Genomic DNA, 26,562 nt, shown 5'->3' with positions numbered 1-26,562 from the left:
AAATTTGCCACTCTTGCATTTTTGTACACCCTTCTAGCCGGTTGGCTGTGTAAAAGGGGTGAAAGCAATCACTTGCTATTAATAAATGGATTTAATACTACTACTAATAATAATAATAACACAGACACATTTGCTGAATCCAAACATATGCACCCATCAGTTCAATGGAATTGGGGTGGATTTTGTGCATGACCAAAACGGTGAATACAAGAGTGTTGATCTCTGTCTACAGTGAACAACTGACAGTTCAAAATTAGGTAGCGATAAAACTAAAATTGTTATATTAAGGTCATCTAATGTAACAATTTTAGTTTTTCGCTACCTAATTTTGAACTGTCAGTTGTTCACTGTAGACGGAGGTCAACACTCTTGTATTCACCGTTTTGGTCATATACATAATCCATATGAGCACAAAATTCACACCATTGAACTAATGGGGTATTTCAAATACCCATGTGTACTGTGTCTATAAATAGCATGTGTTTTCTGGTCGAAAAACCCGAGTTCCCGGGGAGGGGGAGACCTTGCTATATATGCTCGCAAACTCAGCCACGGAGTGAAAAAAGCCCATTGAGGTTCCTCGCGTCACTGACGGGATTCGAACCCGGGCCTTTTCCACCTAGTGTGGGGAGGACGGTGACGATACCACTGTGCTAAACACCGAAATGAACAAAGCTGTGGAAATAAAAAAGGCGACAGGGGAAACTGTGTAATGCGCATTCCAATAGCGAACACATGACTGCTGCGTAAATTATTTTAGAAAGGTGGTGTATTACAGATGAATATGCTTGGATCTACGTTGCTGTTCTGTAATACAAACGCGTCTACTGGGAACACATTATGAAACAGTAAACTATATTTTCTCATATTTTTCATTTGAAACATTATTCACGCAGTAGTAGTTTTACTTAAAATAATATGTTATAAATTTAAGAGATATCATAGGCCATATGAGGAGTTCTGTAGGAAAGTGGAGGCCAAAAGCTTATCAAACTCTAACAAGGAGCTAACTGATTTTGTAATAAATGATTGCAAAGTGAAGCAGAAATTGTTGAAGTTAAACATAAGGAAGGCACATGAGGTGGATGGGATCTATCCAATCATATTAAGGAAGGCAGCGAAGAAATTAAGCAAACCCTCAGCATAGATTATGAGCACCCTTGGACTCAGGGGAAGTCCCCACGGACTGGAGATGTGCAAATGTATCCCCAATTCACAAAGGGGAATCAAAAGGTGTCACAAGTAATTACAGACCAGTTAGTTTAACTTCTGTCCCGGGTAAAATAATGGAGTCACTGGTTAAAGATGCATTTCAGAATTATCTGGACAAGACTGCAGTTATAGTTCACACACAGCATGGGTTTGTTAACGGGAAGTCTTTTCTAAGCAGTTTGACTGGATACTATGATACCAAGTATATGATATCAAATAATAATTTTGATATCATATACTTGGATTTCAGGAAACTACTGTTCACAAGGAAGACTACTCTACAAATTGGAGTAGTTTGGCATTAAGGACATGTTGCTACAATAGATAAAACGATGGTTGAGTGGGAGACGACAGAGTGGTAATCAATGGACACTGATCTTTGTGGACTACTGTTATTGGTGGTTTCCCCGGAAGGGTTCCCTGTTGGGCCCACTGTTGTTTGTATATTTATCAATGATATTGATGAAGGTATATCAAGCTTAATGTCAAAGTTTGCAGATGATACGAAGTTTGGTAGGTTTGTTAATGACAGTAATGACAATACGCTACTGCAACAGGATCTAGATAATTTGGGCAGATGGACTGAGAAGTGGCAACTGAAGTTTAACATTGACAAATGCAAAGTACTGGATTTGGATAGCAATAACCCCAGAGTAACGTACGAACTGTGCGGTACTACGCTCAGGGTAGTGGAGAATGAAAAAGACCTGGAGGTAATTGAGCAGTCAGATATGAAGTTTTCTGAGCAGTGCAGACAGCCTGCAAGAGTAGCTCATGGGATTTTGTCAATGATATACAGGAATTTTGCTAGCCCGGATAAGATTATAGCCTTGTACAAGACAATGGTCAGCTCACACCTTGAGTACAGCAAACAGGTCTGGAAGGCTCATTTTAGGAAAGATGTAGAGTTGCTGGAATGAGTACTGAGAAGAGCAACAAGATTAGTGAATGGAATAAAGGATTGCTATTACCAAGAAAGGCTTAAGTTCTGCAAATTGCAGCGTCTGGAGACTAGGCACCTGCGAGGTGATCTGATTGAGGTGAATAAGGCCTTGAATGGGTTGAGCAGGATCAATGCTAATGATATTCTTCCTCGCTCGTGTTTAGATTACGCACCTGAGGGGGCATAAATTCAATTTGAGGCCATAAATTCAATTTGAGGCCAGAATAGATGTGCGGAAATTTGCCTTTAGCCAGGTGGTTGATTGCTGGAACAAACTTCCATGCGTCATTGTGGAAGTTAACAGCTTAAATAAATTCAAGGCAGAACTAGACAATCACCCTATGGGTTCATAACTGGTGAGTATGGGTTTGGCACACCCAGGGTCCTGAGCTGGATATCATCGTTCTTCTCTTTCCTGGTGATTTCTTTCTACTTCAGATTCTCTCTCTCTCTCTCTCTCTCTCTGAGTAACTTGTGAATTTTTTTTTTTTTGGCTGGTGCAGCATAAGCCTCTTTGCACCATATGGCTAATAATAACAACTTTTGGAGTGAATGGCTGGGTGAAATTTGAAGGTTTTTTTTTTTTGGGGGGGGGGGGATACTGTACTTTCTTGCATCATATGCTTCTACCAATGCTACTGCATAATATGTACGTAAATTGCGTTTATTTTAAGGTCGATTGGCTGTTTGCCTTACGAAAAACCCGAGTTTCCAGGAGAAAAATCCTACCCTCGCCTGAGACCGACTAACTCAGTCACGTCATGAAAAAGACCCATAAATTCCTTGCATCATTGACAGGATTCGAACTCAGGTCTTTCCTACCCTGTGTGTGGGGAGAACGTCGATTATACTTAACTACCCTACCCACGAGGGCGCACTTCGTTCACCCTACGTTCTGCTCGAAGGAAATCGGCCTATCTTTTTCTCGACGTGGCTGAGGTAGTCGGTCTCAAGCCTGGGTAGCATATTTTTTTCTCCGGAAATTCGTGTTTTTCGTACAGCAAACAGAAAATCGACCACAGACCACACGCAATTTACAGACATTATCCCTGTAAATTGTGTAGCCACTCATTACACAAAACTCATTAGCCTGCTCACTGTTCGTGGCTCATAGTAACAACGAATTTAGTGTTCCTCAGATGGGCACATTATTCTGGCATAGTCGAGTGGTCAACGCGAGAGTATATGCAGTTGAGTTGGCAGTGGTTCGAACCCATGTAAAGCGCAATATCTGAATACGGTAACGTTCTCGTTGTGTTCTATGTTGTGGCTGTCCCGAAGTAGAAACATAAAATGTATTCGCCTCATTACCGATGCGGAATGTGGCGTCATTGCTGGAAATAATTTAGAAAATTCACTGCCGAATCCACGTGGGGACAAAGTAATTCATATCAACTAGTTTTGTCTTCAGACAATGTGTGTCTAGTCAGTATGGCTTCGCTGCTAGACTTTTCCGAAAGATAAGCCACACTGTTTTGTGGGGGGGGGGGGGATCCACCAGTACTCGCTTGTGCTCCTAGGGGATTTGTCTGGCTTCTCTCATAAGCTTCCCACACGTGCGACAGTTGCCTCAAAAACAGACAGTCGACCTTGGCTAGTTTTCTAGTGCATTCAGTACGAAATGGAACTTTTTTCCTATATTCTCACGAAAAACGAAGTTAAACAAAGAGCGCAGAGTGAGTTCGAGTGATTTAACACTGCAAAAATGAGTCCGAAATGCCCTCACCACAAATGTATGAGGACTCATTTTTCGCAATGTCGAAGGATGAAATGCTGAAAGGATTTTTCTTTCACTGAAGACAAAACATCTACCAAAAGATACACAACAGTTTGTTACACACATTCGGTTGCAAATAAGATTCGTCGATAGGGGCTGCTAGCCATTATGCTAAAAATTTGTTTGTTCCTGCCAGAGGTTTAGTCAGTTTTCGAACTTAATATCCACAATCATCAGCGCACAAATAACGACGAAGAAGCCTGCCATCGCCGCTGGGAAGCGGAGTGCATGCAGGCGCGATTACGAGATCACTTTAATAATTACGGAAAGAGCAACGGTGTAAAGAATATTAAGCGAATCCACCAACAGCAGAGTCAGCACCCGAAGGAAAAGACTCGAAGCAAATATTCTGTTTACAACGCAATACAATATTCATTTACTACGTTAACGCCGATTCCATTGATCTTCGCAGCGTTGCGTAGCAACTTTGCTATCTTGGTGTAACTGCTCATGCGTCGCAGAAGCAGCAAGAAAAATCGTCAGACTGAAATTCTCTGGACAAATACGAGTACACACTTCGTATTGCGTTACCTTAAACAGTATTTTATCACGCGTTAAATTTCTTCTAACTTGTTCGTTTCTTCTTTCGATATCACCGCACGTAATTACTGCTGTCTTATATAATTTTTATGAAAAGACAGCTTAAATAGTTGCAGCAAATGAGCTGCAACTATTCCGATGAGCGTAAAGTTATTAAAAATGGAAGCCCTCAATCGTGATCACAAACAAAAACAAACCAAAAAGTCCACACAGAACTTTCGATTCGAACGTAACAAAGAGCACAAAGTGGTCGATTAAGTGTATGTTTGAAGAAGAGAAGAAAATTTTATTGCAGCGTTGTACTTGATTTTCTACAAGTGTTCTGATTAAATACGAATAATTAATCTTTTTTTTTTTTTTTTTTTTTTTTCAAAAAATGTCACAATTACGCCAGATAATGTAATTAAGAAGGAAATAAGTTTGGGCGTGTATTCATAAGAAAAAATAAATTAATTTTAATATCTGTTAATAAAGAAATAATTAAGATGAGCTTAACATAAGAAAATTAACCTAAGATGTAGATGAAATATAGTATTTATTGGGAAGTTCGCTAATCTTGAAAAACAGAGATCAGCTTACTTCGAACACTGCTAAATACAAAATTTTTCGTATTTCTTAGTGTCCTTTTGAATATCGACATGTACTTCAAAGAGTCATGTACCTGTTAGAACACTGATATTTCCTTCTACTGTTCTTTAAGATCTTCGTCTTTCGAACTGCATCTGATGAATACGTTCACCAGTTGGACTGGCCATAGCCAAAACTTACTCAAAGTTGGTGCTCTTAAAGCCAGGATTTACTTGCTATGTTTGTTATCCATTAGCTTGTTGAGAGTCAATTTGCAGTGTTCATTCGTGTTACCTGTAAACATGCAGTACATGGTGAATGGGTTTCTTCCGATTTAAGTCATCTTGGTTTGGAACGATTTCGGAACTGAAAAGAGAGAGACGTTTTGACTGCTACTGCAAAAATGCTTCAAAAAAAGATGTCTCCAACATGAGAGAAATGGTCAGCTGGTGACTTCCTCCCCTGCGCTCGCGCCATGGGAAACAGCATATGCCAGATTTCTGCCTCCCGAAGAATCCTAAGGCAGGTAATTATTACCTTCTACCCAGTAATGCGAACATACATAAATGGAAAGACTAAAGTACGACGAGGTAATCCTGCTGTAGTGTCATGTTATTATGAACTGTTTTTCAGCTACAGTTCTAAATGCCACACTTCATCTACTTGCGATAATTAGTATTAGCAAATAATGCAAAAAAGCAAGCAATCATATACAACGTATAAGTAGTCATTTCACAAAAAAAATAATAATAATAACTCTAAATAATATACTTTATTAATTCTTTATCGTTCTAAGTACTATACCTATACTTGATCAATTCTACATACTACAGAGCATCACAAAAAAAAAAAAAACTTCCCATATCACCTCTTCAATAGTTTCCCTAATTCTTCCTTCAATTTATTCAGAACAACCCACTTGCACAACAGATGGAAGTTTGTTCCAGCAATCGGTTTGCCCTCAGCCAACCGCCCGTTCGCTGAAGGTAAACTTCCACACATTTATTCTGCAACCATCCTCTCACTTTGAAATTATGCATGTAATTTAAGCGAGAGGAAGAATCCCACCAGCACTCAATGCTGATGGGATTCTTAGCCTTAAACACCTCAATCAGATCATCTCCCAGATGCCTAAATCTTTAGACGCTGCAGTTTGCAGAATGGAAACCTTTCTTGGTAAGACCACCCTTTTTGTTCTCTTCATCAATCTCGTTGCCCCCTCTGTACTCGTTTAAGCAGCTTCACATCCTTCCTAAAATCAAGCCTTCAAGACCTGAACGCAGTAAGTACTGAAGATGTGACCTGACCATTGCCTTATACAATACAATGGAATGGAATAATCACCTCCTTATTCCTGCTAGCAAAATGCAAGATAATGTTCAGTGCATAAAGTACATATTTCACAAAAACAAAATTCTGTACTTTATCAAGCTAATTGTTTCTCAATTTGTATGTGCATCAGTATCAATCTGTTAAAATATGTCAAGTCATTTACCAGCATTCCTTACAACCAGTTAATTTAGCTATGAAACCTTTAGTCGTGATCGGCTCTATGACATACAAAAATTGCTATTTCTCCAGCCAGTCCAGCATATCTTTAGGCGTAGCTCTTCTGGACCACCTCATCATGCGCAGGCTGAACACCACGCACGCGGACTTGACTGGATTAACCTTCAGTCCGAAAAATTTGAAATAATTTCCTATTTCTGCGATGTTGTTAATTGTATCTTGCGCGTTATCTGATGGTTTTATTGTTGTTAACATTGCCGAATGGTCTGCTTACGATATTATGTCGATCCTGTTGTTCACTACACAGGAAATGATCACTGTAAATAGGACACCTGATAAAACACCTTGTGGCACTCGCATTAATTTATCTGGCTACTCACACAGTGGTTCTATTGTTCAATAGTAGAGTTGGGTACTTCAGGAGTTCGCCTTCAATATTCGAAAAGGAATGATGTTTCAAGGGTACTGGAACACTCGAACTGTAAACAGCCGCCTCTAAATCCAGACATATTATCGCTATTAAAGCTTTATTTTTATTTGTGTCGTGCAAAGTCGAAATCTAGGAGTGACATATTCCAGAAGGATCAATATCGGTACATTATCGTAATCGAATGTAGTTTCAGGTGACATGGATCTCAGGCTAACATAATACCTGCAAGAATGTCAATCCCCTGTTGTACGGAGGTCAATGATGCGGAGAAACTATTTGACCTCGTGAATATGAACTATTTCTATGCCAATGCGTGTTAAGCAACTAAGGCATCAGTATATTGTGCCTTTAATTGCTGCTGTATGCCTCCGTAGATTTTTTGGACGGGAAAATCGGTTTTTCGCCAAACAAACAGTATTTGCGCGTGGGAACGTCTCGTCTACTCCCAGCCACGTTTCTGTATCACAGGACCGCCATGGTTCCGTAAGGGTAGTAGCTGTTCAAAGGTTTCCAGCTTATTACGAATACTTCGCACATTTTGATTAAATCTCTTAAAGGCAATCCGTGAGATTTTTCTCACCTATCTTGCTGGAGGGTTTTCCGTTCTTAAGATTTTGTGCTTTGTGTTGACAGTGGGAGTAAGTACCTTACGTTTTCTAATCATCCTCTGGATGTACTCATTGACAGCTGGAGTCCTTGTGAGCCCGTTGCCTGACATTTCATTCAGTAAACGGCTAAGACAACTCCATAGTTATTTTTGTTGATGTGCCTGGTCTTAATTGGAGCTGGATTATCATAAAACTACCTAATTAGTGTTCCGATGATTCAGCTGGAGGATTGACAACTGCAGTTTATTACAAGCAATTTTGACTGAGATGCATGTCGGTCTTTTTTTTTTTTTTTTTATAATGGTATTGGTGTACAGTGTCCACCGGGTTCAAAAGTGTCCTCGATAGTAAGGTAACCTGCTGTGTTATGTTAGGCGCAAGCTGTGAGAAACGCTATTGCATCCATCCTCGTTACTCTTTCGACACCTAGTCTCGTCACCACCTGTAGTCTTGACTTAGATGTTCAAGTCCCATAATCCTCCAACCGCATTCTCGAAACTAATAATCAACGTGTTCCCGCTACTCGGTGGCGTCCAACCTTTCTTGGCTACGCCCCAAAACAGATAAAATACTCACGATCGCGGGCCTCATGGGCTCTCGAAAAGCGGGCTGCAAAACACTAATTACGATTTTTGAAATGTAATTTAATCTTTGTTATCAAGGTTTATATTTGCAGTTTAATTTTTTACACTTCATAATACACTACGAAAATCCACGAATTATTGCGAAATATACGTAAAACGTCACAAAAAGCAATACGGAAAAATGGAAGGTTACTAAGAACGGATATTTTCAAAGTGAACATGAAGTCATATTTTGTAACACGCTAATTTTACACTCGGTGACGCGTAACACTAAGGAATGCGGTTATGGCTGCGGGATGGACACTCCTCTTACTGTCTCGAACACGTATTGTGTCTTTCCAATTTAAAAAAAAGTCGAACCCAAAATCAGTCCAAGTGCTTGTGATTCAGAGAGGTCACTTCAGCCGTGCATATCATGTTTTTAATATGCGTGTATTCTCTGGTGATTCATCTGTTTTCTGGATGAAAAACCGCGTTTCCTTGATGAAAAAAGATACTATCCTCGTCAGTGGCGCCCAGGTTTTCCTTGAGGGGGAGGCAAAGGTAACAAAATAGGCAACATACAAAGGAGGGATTATTTCAGAGCCATTTCACATCAATAACCCTTTTTTAAGATGGCATGTTTTTAATGCATTTTTAAAATCACATGCGTTTTCGAGAAAGAAACAATATATTCAACGTTTTCGAGAGAGCTTTATTCAACACAAAAAATACGCTTTAGTTAAGGCTAACAAAACACATCATACACTGTGCTGCCACTTTATTAGATACACCTACCTAGTAGAGTAAGTGTATAAAGCCTCCTTTAGCCATCAAAACAGCCTGAATTCGTCTAGGCATGGATTGAACAAGATGCTGAAAACGCTGTGCAGGAATGGAGTACCATGCAGACATGTGTGTCATGCAGTTCCTTCAGATTCGACGGAGGTGTGGGCCTGCAGCGAACAACCCTTTCCAGCACATCCCAAAGGTATTCCATAGGAATTGAGATCCGCAGACTGAGCGGGCCACTGCAGCAAAGAAAAGTCATTGTCATGTTCCTGGAACCATTCTATAGTGATTCGGGCTTTGTGCACCGGCGCATTATCCTGCTGGAAGTAACAATCGACTGAGGTTAAACTGTCAACATGAACGGATTCACTTGGTCAGCAACGATGTTTAGATACGATGTTGCATTCAGACGTGACTCTATGGATATCAATGGACCCAACGTGTGCCAAGAAAACATTCCCCACACCATAACGCTGCCTCCAACCACCTTACACACTAGTCGTCAGACATGACGGGTCCATGGATTCATCTTGTTTTCGCCAAATTCTGAGCCTTCCATCAATATTACGCACCAGAAACTTCGACTCATCAGACCAAGCAACTGTTTTCCGATCCTCGATAGTCCAGTGCTACTGTTGCTGTGCCCACAGGAGGCGTGCTCTCTTGTTCTTCACTTATAACAAAGCTACGCGATGTGACCGTCGGCTGTTGTAGCCAATTCGCGACAAAGTGCGACTAGTGGTCCGTTACGATATTTTGTCCTGGGCACCGCAGGTTGTATTCTGATGTGATGTGCGACAATGTGGCCCGTCTGTTTTCTTGCACAATTCTAGCCATCCTCCTCTGACTTCTCTCATCAACAAGCGATTTTCTTACACAGGAGTGCCGTTGAGAGGATGTTTTCTGTTCGTTGCACCATTCTCGATACACCCTTGAAACTGTGGTGTGTGAAAAGTTCAGGAGAACTGCCGTTTCAGAGATGCTTTGTCCAGCACGTCTTGCACCTACTACCATGCCACGTTCGAAGTCCGTTAGATCAGTCCTCTTCCCCATTCTTGCTATGGTTTGTACGCTTAACTGATACTAGAAAGGTTGTTCTGCTGCATTTATATCCACAACTGTGATCATGTGACTTGCAACGTTGTGGGCCAAACCTGTGTGCACAGCAGGGGTGTACCTGCTGTGCACACAGGTACACCCAAATTTGTGTGCACAGCAGGGGGTGTACCTAATAAAGTGGCAGCACAGTGTATATATAAGTTTGTTTTAGAAATTTCCCTGTTGTTACATTCAACACCAAAAAATAAATAAATAAAATAGCCTTGGCTCACAAAACGCATGTAATGTTATACGGTCGAACAAATCGGCAGTTAAAATTTAGTCTTGAGTCAGAGAAATTTCTTGCGTCTTGGTTTCATTGTCGCGAAATGATCTATCACATTGCTGTAGTCAACCTTGATTGCTAATTCCTTTTCAATGGAAAGGATCGCTAGTCCTGAGAGGATTCTGACTACAGGGTGATTACCTGCCAAATCAGAAGATCATTAAACAGGCTGCTGATACCTAAACAAACACTAAATCGCTTCGCCATCCGCTGGGCGAACTGAGAAAGGTTCAGAGAGATCTTAATGCCCGCTGCGGCCCAACACCTGGAAACAACAAACCAGAATGGGGACCCAGACGAGAATCAAAAGAGGATAACGGAAATAATACTTGCGGCGAGTGAAGCATCAATGAAGAGGAGAAATCCCAAACCGGGAGCAGTCCCGTGGTGGACTCACGAGATCCAGCTACTCAGAAGGGAGACCGTGAGAAGAAGAAAACTCTTTCAACGGGCAAGACGCACATGGCCTGCTGCTGAGGTCCAGATACTAAAGGAGCGCTACAGAGAAGCAAGAAACAGATATACGGATGCGATAAACAAGAGCAAACAAAGAGCCTGGAAAAACTTGGCAGGCATAACAGGAAATAATGAGCCATGGGGCTCATTATTTAGTCTATAGGATAATCACAAACAAACTCCCCAGAGGGGAAGTTATTTCTACCACATTGACACCACAGGGGAGCCAAACCACCACATGGCAACAGTCAATCACAAATATTCTGGGCACTATTTTCCCGGAGACTGTCATGCCTACTTCACCTGAACAGCACAGAATATGCCAAGAAAATGACATGTACACCACTGACTCCCGTGAACCACCGTTCACGCTAGATGACATCAAATCAGCGGCAAATCACGTAAGAAATAATAAGTGCCCTGGCCTCGATTATCTCGAACCGTAAATTATCAAAAAATTAACGGATCTGACCCCCGAACTTCTCCTAAATCTGTTTAATAACTGTTTGGATCAAGGCATCTTCCCAAGAAACTGGAAGACTGCGGGACTGAAGCTGATCCCAAAAACACCCACGAAGCCTCCACAACAGCCAACCACCTACAGACCGATAGCTTTGCTAACAGTGATCAGCAAACTATTTGAGAGAATGGTATATGCCCGAATTGACACACATTACAAGAGTGCTGAACTGCACATGTCTACCCAGTTCGGCTTTAAGCCCGAGTCTTCGACAGTAGAGGCACTTAGACATCTGCTGCACGGTGTGGCCAGTTCCAACAGTAAATACTACCTAATCATCTCCATAGATTTTGCCGGGGCTTTCGACACCATTTGGTGGCCAAGTCCTGGCAAGACTAAGGCCGGCCAACCTTCCCTGCAACTTGTATCTCACTATCAAGTCTTACCTTACCGACAGGAGTATTCGTGTCGTGGCACCCTATGGTAGGGTAAACCGCCGTGTCTGCAGGGGTTGCCCCCAGGGTTCCGTCCTTGGGTCGCTGCTGTGGATTTGAGTCGCTGCTGATTTGATGTCATCTTGGATGAGTTCCTGGCATTGACCTTGGTGACGTCGAAACTCAAGATTTTGCCGACGACTTGATCTTGAAAATTGCTGCCGACAGTAGAACCCAGTTGGAGGTAAAAGCAAACCATGGCATCAAGATACTACAGGACTGGACCATCTTACACTGCTTAAAAATCTCACCAACTAAGACATCCTCAATCTTACTGAAAGGCTCCCTTGACTTGCGCAGGCCGCCTCAAATAAAGGTGAACAACACCACAATGAAACTCCAAAGCCAGCTAAAGTACCTGGGGGTCATATTAGATTGTAATCTTTCCTTCAAGCAGCATCTCACACATCTAAGAACAAAGATAAGGAAGTACTCTGCACTGTTAGCACGTGTGGTCCATCGTGACTGGGGACTTAAACGTCGCGTACTCTCCTTATATTATAAAACGACATTCCTACCAGCTGTAACATACGCCTCAGCGGTTTGGTATCACAAGGCATAAATCGCCGTAAATAGACGCATAATCGACTCAATCCATAGAACTATCCTGCTAATCATTACCAGAGCCTGCAGCACCCACTAGCACTGTTGCCCTACAGGACTTGGCCAGAGCCCTTCCCCTTGACCTGGACATCATACGTACTGGAATAGCCTATTATATAACCAAAGGAATGCCTTGCACCCACCTAGACTACACAGTGGATAACAATGCAACCCACAAGGCTGAAAAGAACAGGCTGCAGAAATACCTAAAAGAAACCTGGCAATACCGCTGGACAAACACAACAAAAGGGAATATCACCAAAAAAGTTCATCGCGGACGTAGACAGAGTATACCCAATTCTCCCAACCTGCCTGCAACCCGGACTTTACACGACCTACCGCCTTACGGATCATGGGGCTTTCAATGCAAAGCTTACAGCATTGGGAATAGTGGAGGATCCGCGTTGTACTTGCGGGAAACAAGAAAGCTGGGTGCACATTATGTTTGAGTGTGCCCAATACGAAGACCTTAGATGCAGACTAATAACTCAGACCACATGCAGTCTGGAAGGATGACATCCCAGATTTAAACCCCTATTAGTGTCCCACCTAGATGAGACAACGGCCAGCTTTTTAGTGCCTGCAAACTGATGGAGACGACATACGGTGGCACTCTCCCGCCGGAACAGCCTATTGGCGACCCAAATCCGCACTCTCTTGAGCGGATCTTTCTTTCCAAACTCCTGGGGAGGAGAGGCTTGCCTCCCCAATTTTCTCACTCTAGTGGGGCACGGGCATGCCTCACTACCTGCAGGGACCATCTACTCTGTCGGCCCCTTATTTCCAACTTCCTCCCCCAGTCTTCATCCTTCCCCCAAACTTTTGTCTTGCACAGCGTTTAGCCCTACATTTCAAAATCAAAAGAGAACATCAAAATTCTTGCCCGAACCTATTTGGTTTTTAAAACTCACTTTCACCGCACAGCCCCACGTCGCATACTATTAATACTAACTTGCTAAGTATCACTAATATCAACCTCGATTTATTTATTTATTATAATTATTATTATTTTTTATTTTTTTTATTTATTTTATTTTTTTTTCGTCCTAGCCACTGAAATCCCAGGAAAGTAAGTGGCAAGACCAGCCAGAGTACAAATATTGGTAACACCCGGCCGGCCTCCCTGTGGCGGGTATTGGTAACGTCGGGTCTCACTAGGGGCCCGGCGGCTAACAGGCCGGACGAACAATGGGCACAACAAACTACACAGTACATATCCCACACACTTTTAAATCTCTGGCTTGTCCGATACAGAGAACATACGCGGAGATGGGAGAAATCCCAGGTGCCATCAGACCCCGAACATACCTAATAGTCCTGAGAGTCTGTCTTTTGTCATAATAGAACGTAAGTTAACTCTTAATCAGAGAGACTCTTAATTAAATCTTAATCAGATAATAAAATCTTTTAGACGACTAAAAAATCTTTCTGCAGAAGCCACGCTTACGAGTGTAAAATATTTGATATACTGTAGTGTAGTTACATTTGGATAATTGAGATCAAATCATTGGTAGTCATAAATTTCAGCATTGTTGTGATGGTAAGTTCTCCAAAATTTTTTTCACTACTTATCATCTCTTTCATCAAGGCTTTAAAGGAAAAGTATTCTTGAATATTTTCACTTTGGTCATCAAGGACATTGGTATATTCCTTTGCTAGAAATTCTAACCTGCTGACATTAGCCTCATCATCAAAATGCTTGGGATCCAGTACACTAAAGTTTAAAGCCACATCAAGGAAATTTTTGAACCTCTCCTGGTACTGCTGATTACTGTATTCAAAGACATCTAGTAAAATTCTACTACAAAACGTTTTCTGCAATTTCATAATGGAATCTCTTTCGTCCTCTTTGGAGTTTGTATGTGGAAGCTATCTAACACTTTGAAGTAAGTTCGGTGGCTTCCTGTTCAAATTCCTTAAAATTACTATTATTTCGCATGGCTTTTAAATCATTGTCAAACGCCTTAATTAGGTGAGAGACTGACAGGTGTCTATGTTTGCTTTCTGTAACCAATTGCATAGAGTAAGCGCCTTGTTTAAGAGTTCTTTCCATACTATAAGAAAAATCACAAATTCGTATGTTTTAACTGTTGTAAGAATGCCCTTTTCCTCAGAAAGGAAAATTTTCTCTAATATTCGTTGCAGGAGCAACAACAATAGCTGGTAAGCTTCGCACAACTGCCTCTACCAGATTTCCTGGATGTTCATCTAGTATCAGATAGTTCCTTTAATGTTAATGTTAATGCAAAAGACTAATTGGCTATTGCTCATTCCTTAGCACAGATAGACGAGGCAAATTTCCAGAAAAATAAGTGTACAAGCTTTCTAGAGTTCCAAAGTACAACCGACTGTGAACATTGCAATTTACTGAGTCACCTATGATGAGATTTAAATTATGAGTGCAGAGATGGGTAAAAAGGGCAATTTCTTTTACTCTTGTTTGAAGACCTGATACCAGGCATATGATGGAGCCATGCTGTTGGCTCCATCATGTGCCTAGCCATAACACATTGTGATTGATAGCCCTAGTTCGTTTAAAGCAGCAAGAAGAACACTAAAGAAGTCTTCAGCACTTGCCCCAGGCAGTTCAAGAAATTCAACAATATCACCTGTTTCATTTGTCACCAGAATTTTAGTCTGGTGAAAAATGAACGTGCCCTACAGATAAGTAAAATACAGTAAATACCCTTTATTGTACAACGAAATACATTGAACAATACCGTTGAAGAAGCCCTACACGGTTAACAATGCAAGGAAGGTTAATAGATTATAAGAAGCAAAGATAAAAATGATTTAAAAAAAAATGAAGGAAGGAAAAAGTAAAATATGACAGTTTCAGTATCAGTCATATCCGAAAGCTAAGTTTCTTGAAATGAAATGAAAGCAGACCAAAGAGATTTTTTTTTTTTTTATCCCTGATCGATCTCTTAGGGTCGTAATCTAACTCTAGGGTGGTCCAGAGAAATTGTTTTGTATGAATCTGGTCATTATACAAAGTATGTTGCTGTATAGTGTTAACTGTAATACCGCCCCGGGGGTTCCCCCAAATTTGCGGTATGTTGCTGTGACAGATTTGCGCAGTTTTTGACCTCAGTTCAGGTGTTGGCACCCGCCATAAACACTGCTCCCAGGTGTTTGGTTCGGCGAATGCGCCGACAAACATCGCCATTATGATTTTTTTTCCCCCCCATAGGTGGGAGAAGAGGAGGCCACAACTCCACTTCCTTGGAGCTACTTAACTTGTGTACTGTGAAAATATCCGTGACTGCAGGGCATAACTTCAAGATAGCCCCAAGTTCTGTGTAAATAGGGCTATTTGGAATTTCTTTTATTATTATTAGTGTCATATGATCCATGATGCAAGAAAGCAAGTTCATAAATCATCAGACAAAACAAAAAAAAACCTCTTACATCACTTGTCTACCCCCCCCCCATAATTCGTCTAGTTCTTCCTTGAATTTATTCAAACTACTCACTTCTACAACAACAGATGGCAGTGTGTTCCATCTACTCGCCAACTACCCGCTGGCTGAAAGAAAATCTCCTCACAACCACCTTTCCTCAATTTGAATTTATGCCTCCTCACGTCTGAGCAAGAGGAAGCATGCCATTATCATTGAGCTTGCTCAATTCATTCAAACCCTCGTTCAGATCACCTCGCAGGTACGTAGTCTCAATTGTCTCAAAGCGTGTCTTGGTAAGACCATCCTTTCATTCCCTTGACCAACCTCATTGCCCTTCTCTGCACCCGTCTAACAGATCTACATCCTTCCCAAAATGAGGCCTCCACACCTGTATGCAGTACTCAAGATGAGCCTAACCATTGCTTTATTACAACGGATAATTACTTCCTTCTTCCTGCTGGCAAAGTTCCTATATATCACTGACAAAACTCCATGAGATGATGATCTAGCAACTTGTCTGCGTTGCTCAGAAAACTTCATATCTAACTGCACAATTACGTAACCCCACATCTTTTTCATTTTCCACTATAGAATGAAAAACTGCTTCGGGGCAGTTTTGTATTTTTCCTAATTGGAGATAAGTCTGGGCGCAGTGCCACACACTTTTTGCACCGAGTCAGGATCTGAACATTAGTTTGATTCGGTTTCAGAGAGTAGGCAAAACTATGGAGTGGCCCAACTATGTCAGGTCGTTGAGGTCGATCGGCAAACTTACTGTTAATGAGGCTAGAAGTTGCTAGACAGGAAGAATTGGACTAGACCTTGAGCACACTATAGTTAGCCACTAGTTTCCCTTCCGCTGAGCAATTAAACAATATCGATGTGTCTTTCCACATCTGTTCAGTCAATAATCACACGATCCTAATATTTGAATAAATAATGCGCTCGTTGTGTACTCATGGAAACAAGAACGTTCATATCTTAAGGCGAGGGGAGAGAGCCGAACTTTTTATAGAGTGCAACATTCCAAGTCGGTTTCTAATAAATATCGATAATGCACAAAATATTTCTTTAGATTATGGAGGGACGAGCGAGTAAAACTACTAAAGGTTTTATTCGCTTTCCAGGGGAAATCTGCGAATAAGCTTCGAGCCCCAATTTTTATATACTAATGTATAAAAATAATAATCAGTTTGACATGTACTGAATGATCTACAAGTAGATCATTCATTGGCAGTAATGAGAAAGATAAATTTAGTGTTAAAAGCTGAAATATTTAAAATACCAATTGTCATAAAGGTGGCTTCCTTACTTAAAATTATGTCAAAATTAAATAAATTCCTAAAAAAATTCTTTAAAGTAAAATTTTATTTCACGTGGAAAATTCATTTTCATTGTGTATTGAAATTCGTGCTTTTTTTTTTTTTTTTTAGGTTTTAATGACAGTATCTGGGTCAGTAACAGTTTTGAGCAAGAGCCAAGGCATCAGTGTATCGTGTTGCAAAATAAGAGTTCTATGGTCGGCTTACCTCTTTATAAGATTGAAAAATGCAATGTTCCTGGAGGGGGGGGGTGGAAACTACGCAATATCACCTTCAGGATTTTTTCCTTTTCAAGCGTCACAATTGTTTGGGAGATTTCTTCCTGCCCTCATTGAATGGCTGAACTGTTATTCGAGAAACTTCTTATCAAATTGGTCTTTGATAAGGCCAGCTTGATTAACAATGGCGAAAAGGACAGTTTTGTGGATCTCCAAGATGCTGATGGCAATCATTTTCTCCTAGAACTAAACCTTAACCAGAGCACCGGACCTGGAGGTATGGTAATTTCGCCACTGCGTCACGTGAAAACCAATCTCCTCTTAACTGTCTTATCAGAAAAGCGGGCATCCACATACACATGAGACTGATTCCTGTGAAATTAATCGGAGTTGCCCGCCACTTATCAGTAAACTATGGAAATGAGCTTGCTTCAAATAAGACTTTTTTAAATATTGCGTTTTTAAATATTAAATAATGAAGGAGACGTCGGCGAGAGCATGTCGTGGATAGCCATTTTAAAGGGAGAACCCTTAATGGCAACGGCGGAGGTAACATTATCGGTCAAACTGTGTCAAGGCCTATCGACTGGATAAATCACTGACTGCAGGACGCAGTGTGCATCCATTTTACCACAACCGCAGTATCGAAACGGTGTTTCCTTTTGTCGCCAATTCCCCGATTTTCACAAACCATTAATTTTATCAGTAAAACGCGAGTGTTCTCAGTAGGATTGCGATATCTCGAAATCGAGATACACACACACGGAAATGTAAAACACACGCAACGTGTAATATATGCGTCACAAATGAGTACGCGTGATACCGTGGTGTCAATGCCGAATCGAGACAAACCTTTCAATCAGCCACCATCCTATCCCACCCCAAATAAAAAGAAATGTAGATATTAAGCATCCAGATTGAATATTTTAAGAAATGGGTAAAACTCCAGAACACGGTGCCCCTTTGAAAATCACGTGCCTAACCTGCTATGGTTAGCGTTAGTTAGGGTGTTTATCCCATCCTTGCCGCTGTTTTAAAAACAGGAACTCGTTTTAAAACAGCTGGAAGAGGGGGAATAAACACCCAAAGACTATGGCAGGCTGAAGGTGCACCATGTTCTGGAGTATAGCGAAGAAATGTTTAAGCGCAAACAAATAAAAGAAATTATTGTAATATGATCGAGACCAGTTGCCATTTTTATTTTACGTACATGCACGCTCTAATATTTTTCATCGGTTTGCCCCCCCCCCCCTCGGTCGTGTGCAATTAAAATCGAAGTTGTTTTCGTTAACTCTGCTTTCCAGGTATTAAAAGTCGGCCTGTTTCTCTTAGTACGCCAAACGCTCTTCGTCAAACTAAAATTTCGTTTATCTGAAATTCGTGGAAAGAATTTAATCGATTAATCGAAATGTATCAATCAAAAAGGTTAAATCAGAATTTTCGCTGTCCAATAAAACACAAAAAGGGCCTGTTCGGCTCAAATCAAGATTTGAACCGAACAAGTCAACCCTAGTTCACGCTTCGATTTGAATGTTGTGATGGCAGGAAACCACAATGTAATGTAGACCGCGTGCATTTTGCTGTTATTATTTCAGACAGAAGTATAGGTGTGTGGATGTGTCATTTCTGGAATTCGTGTGAAATTTTCTACTCAGACGAAGACATCTTAAGGACAGTAAACTTCGCATGTTTTTTTTTTTTTTTTCGTAGACTTTAACATCTTTTGAATCAAAGCAGTAATGTTGATTTTATTTTTTTAAAAAGAATTTTTCGGTCAATAGTGTTTTATTTATTTATTATATTTTTAAGTGTTCTTCGGTTCGCAGCATGTTAAGATGAAAGATCGTGTTCACTTTCATTTTTGACATTTCAAAACGGATACAACCCCCAATTGAAGGGATGTGATCTAAGGAGCACGTTACTAAAAACTTAAATTTATGGGCTAACTGCGTATTCAAAGAAGTTTTGCGATGCATAAGTGAAAATGAAAGCACACAGAAAGCGATTTCGTCTCAACTTATTGTACCTAAAGTTGATTGCGGGGGGGGGAGGGAGATAAAATGGGGAACTGGTTTTATTATCAAACAAAATGGATTCAAAAATAAACAGTGGGCAAAGCTAATAAATACACGGCACAATAATATTTTAAATACAGCAAGTGTGGAAAAGATTCTGAGGTGAAAGTTCGCATTAAAAAGCAACGTTAATAAAAGATAAAACCTAGCAATTGTGGGAAATTCTTGCTGGAGGCCCCTTTAGTAGCCCAACAAAATGGGGACAGATCAGCACTTTAAAGAAGCGTGTGCCTTTCCAAAACACGGCACCCGCGTAGGGCAGGTGCTCGGAAATATCTCTCTATTAATAGAGACGTAGCGGATTCTTGACATTCCCTGTTCATCGCCCTCGTTTGCTGCGTGGGGCATTTATGGCTACCACCCCCGCCACCTTCTTCCGCGAGACAATTCCTCCTTTATTTCGAATTAGCGCATTATTTGAAGGAAACCAGTCTCGCTTTTTAGCATGCAAATGTCAAGCTCAAAGAAAGATTACCAAGAAAGCTGAAACTGTTCGAAACTAAGCCTAAAGAATATCGCATTTTCAGAATAACTCCGCCTCCACCTCCAAAAAAAGCAAAAGTAAAGAGCGAATACGTTGCACAAACTGACCAAAATTGTTCGCTTACCTTCTCTTTTGTAGAATTATCTATTCTCGCCGACCGCCATATGGATTCAACGCTTGGGTCATCGTTACAGCTGGTTTGCGAAATTTCATCGAGCACAGTTCACTGACAAGCAGCACCACAGCGCTAAGGCGTATCTTCGAGCACTTCCATTTGCGCCTCCTCCGTTACTATCCCGAAGCGCCACTCAACTTCGTGCTTGCGCAATCTCATTTCTCAACTGCAGATGCTTCGTAACAGTTTTGGCTCTTTCACTTTGTTAATGGCACAAAAGTGAACGCCGATAAAAAGAAGGAAACCAACGGGAGATCAAAAAATGAACGAAGGTTATGCGGGGAAAAATAAGTAACAAAACTGGCCGGATGCACCTATTCGAAAGAATTGCAAAAACAATTACTTAAGAAACAGACGTTTGGGGAATGGAATTCAAAGTGATCGGAGCAAGGAGGACAGCTATCTCTGAACTGAAATATGTCCATGTTTTCTGACATGGACATATTTCTTAAATTGGCCAGAAATGTTTGTCAAGTTGTTGTGGTGTTTACTTGTCTCTTGGCCACTTTGGTATCGTCCTTGTGATTAACACAGTTCGGAAAATCGCCGTCCTCCCAACACCTGTTGGAAAAGGCCCCCGTTCGCATGACGCAAGAATTTTTTTTTTTTTTTTGGCCTTTTTCACAACGTGGCTAAGTTAGTCGGCGTCTCAGACAATGCTGTTTTTTCTCCAGGAAACGGGTGTTTTTTGTCCAGCAAAGCGACCACAGAACACGCAATGCGCCTAAAATCCCACAACAAACAAACTTTGCTACCGGAAAAGTGATCAACTGGTGAGCCTGCCCAGTCAGTACCTATCCATGATACGAGGCCGCAGCCCATAACTATGCAAGTACTGACCTACCACGTGGATAGGGAAATTAAAAAATAATAATAATAAATAAATAAACCAAAAAAAATTCAATAAATAAAAATAATACACTAAATAAATAAATATAATCCCACCCTGGCCAAAGACCAGTGTCAACAATAGGAGGAAAGGAAGTATCCATGGGCGCCGGAAGCATGGCGCAAAGTGGTATAAGTACACCACTCGAAATAATACACAGTATTTAATATTTTCATTAATTTATTGAAACATAAGATGTTGCATGTATTCAAAAATTTTCTGAACAACAAATTTATTCCCACATGCACCACTTTGCAAAATATCCTGCCGCCGCCCATAGAAGCATCCCATATTTCACTGAGAAGGCATTTCCGGCGACAGAAACTGGAAATTTTCTCTGGTACTCAGAAAGTCCACTTAAGTTTAGTTCCGGGGCCAATGACGCCAGTGGAGACAATAAGGTTCTGTCGAAGATCTATGTATTGATAACAATGGTATAGAATATGTTCCCAGTCTTCTAAGGTGTGCTGAAAGAACAGAATGATGATTCAACAAGGTTAAGAGTTGCAAGTTTGGCATTAAGAGAGTCATGGCCAGAGAGTAAGTATAGAATGTGCAAACCAGGATTAAACCATTTTTCAGTGGACCCTAACATGGCCAAGGTGACATTAAGATAAACTTCAAATTAACAAGACCCTTAGAGGCAGTGGACCATCTGTCTTGCCAACTTTGCATCACAAGATTGCAACAGGTGTTTTCTCCTCCTTGGGATTCAAAGTGACATTGATGGTAATACCCAAGAAGGTAACAGGGACAGCAAGCCTGATGTAGAAGCACAAGCCTCGATACAAAAGGAACAAATCAAGGGGTAGAGGACCTGCAAGACAGGAATGGATACAATTCTGCAGGTCCTACACATTGCCAAAGGCATTTAAAGCTAAATACAATAAAGTTTAAACTGGATTGTAATCTTCTTAACATGACAGAACCAGGCGGCCGCACAAGGAGCAGATTGGCAAAAACACAGCTTTATAACACAATCTCAGGGAGCGAAAATTAAATCCCCAAGACTGCTTGGAGAGACGCAAAAGTATATATTTTCGACTTTCAGAGAAAGTCGAAAATATATACCTTTACACTTTTTCTTCTAATGGTTCCAGGGACTGTACATGGAGATTGATTGAGATATTACTCTTTACAACTGCTAACAACTATTAGCAGTTGGTAGCTTTACAAACAGTTAACAATCGCTACACTGTTGTGAGTGCTTACGTTTGAGAATAAAGTTGACTTTATATTGTGACCACAATTCCTGGCTGACTTCGACTAATGATTTTGAGCCTTCGTGGTGGATTTACCATTGTCAGTTGGATCCTTAGAGGTCATCATAACCTTATGTTGGGACTTCTTTGGTTTCAGATACCTTAATGGCATTACATTGTGACATGGGCATCACATTGAGAACGAATTGACCGTCATCGAAGGAATCTCAGATACATGTACATCAACTTTTTCAGTGGTTGTATATGTACAGCATTGTAAATAGGTGGAGGGGTTGCTAGGAAAACTGACTGGGACCACCTAGTGTAAATAAAATAAAATACAGCAATAGCATTTGGGACGGAGCAGAAAATGGGCACAACCAAAGGTCTTAAAACGATGTCAACGTAATAATTTCTTGTTGCCAACATGCCATCAATAACGACGAGAGGTGAACGGCAATTGTAATTGGTAGCTCTCCCATACCATGAATCAGGGTGTTCGCCCGATATGCTGTTTACTGATGTAGACTGGATTACCTTAGTCCTTGGCGTGCCTTCAGACACGCAGATGTGCGCCTCACTCGATCCCTAAAAAACAGTTTGTCAATAAAGAAGAAACGAAACCATTCTTGTCCTCCAAGTAGGTCTCCCTGCACGACTGCAGACGCTGATGAATATGGAACATCGTCAGAGGAGACGAAGCAACGGATGACTAGAATGGAATCCAAACTTATCGCAGTCGTCTGATAAGGATTATTTCCGATATGAACGCAAACTGGGACAGTTTTACGATTGTAGGCACACCTAGGGGCAGGGGACTATAGAGGATCAAGTCCCCCAAGAACATCTTTTTTGTAATATATAATTGTACTCTCACGTGTTGACTCTTGTAAAAGCTACCAATGTAAAACGCACGAGCTCCTCCGCCTACCCTCAATAAAATTCCTGGGTGCGCCACTGGTTAAGATATAGTCGCTGTTATGGGTATTATTGCATCAGGAACATTGTCGCTGTTATGGGTATTATTGCATCAGGAAATCATGTAACCATTCACTGCCTGTAATAAAGATATTAATAACAGCAATAAAGATATACTCTTCAATGGTAATTCGTTCACTGTTTTGTTTCCCTGCTAACAACTTTAGATTCCTGCATCAGAGCAGTTACAGACATGTCACTGGACATTGCACTATTAATCAGCTTATTGGTTATATCCATTACATCCCAGTTATTCAGGTAAATGTTCATGTAAATTCGTAATTCTTTTTAAGTGGGACAATTTCAATAACGAGTATAGTATTGTCAAAGCAATTAATTTGTTTTAAAAAGGTAAAACCTTTGGTTGCATCAGAATTCACCTTCAAAGATAGAGGGTTACAGGGACGTCTACTTAAAAGAGTAGTTCTTTAACTCCTGTGAAGAGCGGACAGTAACTGAGGATGTGCTTGACTGACAGTCGAGCAACTGGGGGGGGGGGAAGGGTCAGATCTTCTAAACAGGAAAGATTAAGGCGGATATGGCCAATGCTCAATCTTGCAAGATTGGTTTTTCCTTTCAGTGAAAATGCATGTCAGGTCTGATTTGGAAACGTTCATTGCCATCTTGTGGTCACCAAATATCTTAATATTGCTTCGTACACTAAGCCTTTTATTATGATTATTAATATTAGCCATATGGTGGAAGGAAGCCTGAGGCTTTTGCTGCACCAACCAAAAAAACAAAAATTTCTAGTTATCCTGAAAGACAGGGGGAGAGAGGTGGAGAAATCATCAAGAAAGGAAGAATGATGATATCCAGCTCAGGACCCTGGGGTGTGCCAAGCCCATACTAACTACATGTGAGTCCCTGGGGTTATAAGGCTTTTACGAGGCGTTGCTATTAAATAAATAGACCGTTGCTATTAAATAAATATTATTAAATATTTTTTACTTTAAAAGTTATCCCCTTCAAAATAATTGCGCTGGGCTTGCACACAATGTCCTTTCTGTAAATTCGTTGTAAACGCTTCGGTCGTTTGTTTTTTTCCCCTGAATATCGTCAATGGACTGAAAATGGGTTCCCTAAGTATATTTTTCAGTTTAGGAGAGAAAAATGAGTCATAAGGGGCTAGGGCTAGCGAGTAGAACCCTACAACAACTGGCAAACAGTTGTTGTAGGGTTTTAGTTGAATCAGCGATTAAGGCATATTGCTCTTTATATACTATCTGTTAATTGCGATTTTCTGTTTGCTGGACAAAAACAAAAAACCAAAGTTTCCAGCAGTAAAAACCATGCTACCCTCGCCTGAGATCGGCTAACTCAGCCACGTTGTGAAAATACCCATAAAAATTCCTCCCGTCATCGACGGGATTCGAACTCAGGTCTTTTCCACGCGTTGTGGGGAGGACGGCAATCCTTCCAACTAGGCTACACGCGAGGGCTCATCAACAAGTAAACCATTTACATCAAGTGACACAGTGTGTTAGCGTTAGTTGTCTGACGGCACCGGGCATCAGTGACACAATGAGATTCTACCCCTTCCTTCTACTGTTAATTCCCCAGAAATTCTGGTTTTTCGTCCAGCAAAACAGACAAATCGACCATAAAGTACACGCAATTAACAGACATAAGACACACAGCACGGCATATAAAATTAATTATTCGGATAGCCAAATATAATAGTTTTTTTTTTTCTTCTCCCCTACTGTTAATTGTCTGTGCGGATAGCATGGTATCGTCGCAGTCCTCCCCACACCGGGTGGAAAAGGCCCCGGTTCGAATACCGTCGATGACGCCAGGAACTTTAATGGGCATTTTTTCACTCCGTGGCTGAGTTAGTCGGTCTCAGGCGTGATAGCAAGTTTTTCTCCGCCGAAACTGGGGTTTTTTCGTTCAGCAAAACAGGCAAATCGACCACAGAACACACGCAACTCTGTGTGACTCTACTCTAATAAAATAATTTGAGTTTTTGAATTATACTATTAATATAAGTAAAGAAGTCTTTGCTGCTTCTTTGCCAGAAACTTCCTGCCTCCTTTGCTTGCCTAAACTCCTTCGTATTTGATTGCGGGCTAGTTTATATCTACCATGGGCATGTGCATCACCTGATAATTTAAATGCATCCCATGCTTTTTCTTCTTTGCTACAAGTCTCGTCAGTTGATTCGATAACTGTTTAGCTAAGCCTTAAACAGTATTTCTTAATTGGTATGAAACGCCTAATAACTTCTATGATTATTTCCTTGAATGTTCCTTTGATTATTCCCATTTACATTTTGCTTTTGGAGCAGGACTTTGAGCCGATTTTGTCTCCCAGGATCCTTAGCACGGATGACGCCACAGCTAATGACGTCAATGATCACGTGACCTGTCTCTCCTCGACTTCGGGCGTTGACGCCGCCAGGGGACGCTGCACGTGTCCCACCGATCACGTGACACGCTTAAGTGTCACGTGATCGGTGGGACACGTGCCCGAATTCGGTTTTTTTTGGCCGCTAGGTGGTACGGCCATCAAGGCACTTTGAACCGATTTTAGTTGCGGCCGCTGCAGCTAGAGGGCGCAGTTATCAAGGTATTTTTAACCGATTTTATTTGCGGTCGGCGCCACCGTCGACACAGATCCGGTCTCTATCCCTCTCTATTATCAAATCTGTTATTATCTCTCTATTATCAAATTTTTTTAAACTGCTTAATGGGCGTTATTTATTTTGAACACAATTTTAAATTAATTAGTACTATTATTTTAATACAATTAAAGTGGTTTTTTTTTTTTTTTTTTTTTCCCATTTATCTTGCCAACCAAAGATAAATCGGAGAAATTATAAAGTTAAATGAAACAATTTACACACTGTGATTAATCTCAGAAATATTCATTTTTTTTAATTATAATGTACCTGAAAGTTATTAATATTATGCGAAATTATAAAGTTTGAAATTAATTCCAATGAGACGAATTCAAGGAGAAATTAAAAGTTAAAGGAAATTTCTCAAAAGTTTGAAACCCATGTGTGAAAATTATAAGGTAAACATTGTAACTTCCAAACTATAATTATAACATTCTTATAAAATTCTGTGTTAGAAGTAATTCCGAATTAAAGATACTTCAATTTCATTTTAGAAACCTATTCAGAATCGATGATATATTCCAATATTTTTCAGAAAGCGGAAAAGTTCATTAATTTGTCTAGTTGCCAATGATATCAGTTCTTGCAGTTTAGTCAGAGAAAGCAGGCCTGATGTTCTATCCTGGTGATATTGAGGACAGACAATAAGAATATGTTTGACTGTTAAATGTGCCTTTTTTCTAGTAAAAAACATAAAAATAAGATAGTTTCAAATTGTTTAGTGGTTTTGAACACTAAAAGATTTGAAAGTTATTTCAAAAATCGCAAAAAAATGGGGTTGACATGCTAAGAGCACAGGTGTTCGTTCAACTTTTATTGCTGATGTTTTTTCTGTAACCACAGATGGTGACCAT

The 26,562-nt window shown here is 40.6% G+C and overlaps 1 protein-coding gene across 1 annotated transcript in view; it reads right to left on the bottom strand.

Moving 5' to 3' along the window:
- Ptp36E (protein tyrosine phosphatase 36E) overlaps nt 1-20,081 on the bottom strand; it is a 235,318-nt gene extending 215,237 nt beyond the window's left edge. The window contains exon 1 of the mRNA XM_090381417.1: nt 19,966-20,081. The gene's annotated coding sequence lies outside the window, so the exon portion shown is untranslated. The remainder of the gene's footprint in view (nt 1-19,965) is intronic.
- Between the last annotated feature and the right edge of the window lie 6,481 nt (nt 20,082-26,562).

Source organism: Mastigoproctus giganteus, chromosome 9 (genome assembly GCF_048544385.1).
Source record: "Mastigoproctus giganteus isolate SK-2022 chromosome 9, ASM4854438v1, whole genome shotgun sequence".
Classification (NCBI taxonomy): domain Eukaryota; kingdom Metazoa; phylum Arthropoda; class Arachnida; order Uropygi; family Thelyphonidae; genus Mastigoproctus; species Mastigoproctus giganteus.
This window is presented reverse-complemented; position numbering and strand designations above follow the sequence as displayed.